Source organism: Babylonia areolata, chromosome 29, assembly GCF_041734735.1.
Source record: "Babylonia areolata isolate BAREFJ2019XMU chromosome 29, ASM4173473v1, whole genome shotgun sequence".
NCBI classification, from domain to species: Eukaryota; Metazoa; Mollusca; class Gastropoda; order Neogastropoda; family Buccinidae; genus Babylonia; species Babylonia areolata.
Genome location: NC_134904.1, coordinates 7,778,516 through 7,781,015, shown reverse-complemented (window position 1 = coordinate 7,781,015; position 2,500 = coordinate 7,778,516). Strand labels below are relative to the sequence as shown.

General features: G+C 43.1%; 1 protein-coding gene across 1 annotated transcript in view; it reads left to right on the top strand.

The window, feature by feature from the left end:
• LOC143274892 (uncharacterized) overlaps nucleotides 1–2,500 on the top strand; it is a 66,372-nt gene that overhangs the window by 23,517 nt on the left and 40,355 nt on the right. The gene's annotated exons all lie outside the window — the stretch shown is intronic.

Sequence of the window (2,500 nt, the reverse complement as noted above, 5' to 3'; positions counted from 1 at the left end):
GTAAAACCAATCATTCTCGATCCAAACATCCATGGTTCGGATCTGCATTTGAGCCTTTTTATTTCTTTTTTTTTCGCGCAGCTGTATATGATCATAGTAACGAACCGAGAACACATTTCAACAAACTAATTTTAAATTTTCGTAAGTTGTTATCATTATTATTTTTTCTTTAAGTATGTATCACAAGTGAGTCTTGAAGGCCTTGCCTTTATTGTTGTGTACTGTATGATAGTCAGTCAGTCGTGCGTGTCCGACTTATTTGACCATGAGAACAGCAGTGGAAGCGACAGCTGTCCCGACTATATGGCTTTAGAATTTGATTATGCTCGTGGAGAGCGTCTTGCCCAAGTTACATCCCCACTCTCTCGGGCCAAGAGGGCTTCAGGACAGTCGGCGTTGGGGTGGTCCTCAAAAGACCGACTGTCCCCCCCACACCCGCCCCTCCCCAAGGCTGCAGCACCAAGAGCCTGTGCAATCTTGCCTTACTCATCCTTCACAAAAAACTAAGCTGCAAATGAATTCCATTCGCAATGCAGAAACCATCGGTAAGACAGCTCCCACTCTGCTGTGGGCCAACGGAAAGCTGATGAGACGGATAAGACAGATGAGACGATAAACCGAGGTCCCGTGTGCAGCATGCACTTAGCGCACGTAAAAGAACCCATGGCAACAAAAGGGTTGCTCCTGGCAAAAATTCTGTAGAAAAATCCACTTCGATAGGAAAAAAACCAAAACAACCCCCCCCCCCAAAAAAAAAAAAAAAAATGCACGCAGGAAAAAATATTAAGCCCCCCCCAAAAAACAACAACAACAACAACAAAACAAAAAATGGGTGGCGCTGTAGTGTAGCGACGCGATCTCCCGGGGGAAAGCAGCCCGAATTTCACACAGAGAAATCTGTTGTGACAAAAAGAGAAATACAATACAATACAATGTCAATCTCTGATGAAAGTCCGAAGGTTATGCATGGCTGGTGAGTGAGTTGGCCTTGCACATTACTGAAAGGGTGGACAGAAGGGAGTGAGTTAGTATTGCATATGACCCAAAGAGAGATAGTGTTGCATATGACCCAAAGAGAGATAGTGTTGCATATGACTCAAAGAGAGATAGTGTTGCATATGACCCAAAGAGAGATAATGTTGCATATGACCCAAAGAGCGATAGTGTTGCATATGGCCCAAAGACAGATAGTGTTGCATATGGCCCAAAGAGAAATAGTGTTGCATATGACCCAAAGAGAGATAATGTTGCATATGAACCAAAGAGAGATAGTGTTGCATATGGCCCAAAGAGCGATAGTGTTGCATATGGCCCAAAGAGAGATAGTGTTGCATATGGCCCAAAGAGAGATAGTGTTGCATATGACTCAAAGAGCGATAGTGTTGCATATCACCCAAAGAGAGACAGTGTTGCATATGGCCCAAAGAGAGATAGTGTTGCATATGGCCCAAAGAGAGATAGTATTGCATATGGCCCAAAGGGAGATAGTGTTGCATACGGCCCAAAGAGAGATAGTGTTGCATATGGCCCAAAGGGAGATAGTGTTGCATATAGCCCAAAGAGAGTGTCACATATATTCCAAAGAGAGATAGTGTTACGTATGGCCCAAAGAGAGATAGTGTCGCATATTCCTAAAGAGAGTTAGTATTGCACATACCCCAAAAGAGAGTTAGTGTTGCATATGGCCCATAGCCCAGAGTTAGTGTTGTATGTGGCCCATAGCCCAAAGACAGTGATGCGTATAGCCCAACGAGAGATAGTGTTGTATATAGCCCAGAAAGTGTTAGTGTTGCGTATAGCCCAAAGAGATGTAACGTTGCACACAGTCTAACAGGAGTTGGTTTTGCATATAGCCCAAAGAGAGATAGCGTTGCATATAGCCCAAAGAGACATAGTGTTGCGTGTGGCTCAAAAAGAATGAGTGTAACATATAGCCCAAAGAGAGTGTTGTATGTGGTCCATATAGAATAAGTGTTGCATATAGAGAGATAGTGTTGCATATGGCCCAAAGAGAGATAGTGTTGCATATGGCCCATAGAGAGACAGTGTTGCATATGACCCATAGAGATATAGTGCTGCATATGGCCCATAGAGAGATAGTGTTGCATATGACCCAAAGAGAGATAGTGTTGCATATGGCCCAAAGCGAGATAGTGTTGCATATGGCCCAAAGAGAGTTAGTGTTGCATGAAGCCCAAATAGAATAAGTGTTGCATATAGCCCAAAGAGAGTTAGTGTTGCATATGGCCCAAATAGAATAAGTGTTGCATATGGCCCAATGAGAGACAGTGTTGTATATAGCCCAGAAAGTGTTAGTGTTGCGTATCGCCCAAAGAGATATAATGTTGCACACAGTCTAAAAAGAGTTAGTTTTGCATAAAGCCCAAAGAGATAGTGTTGCATATAGCCCAAAGAGAGTCAGTACTGTATATAGCTCAAAATGAGAGTCAGTGTAACTCAAAGTCAGTCTGTGGTGCATATAACGGTGTTGCATTTAACC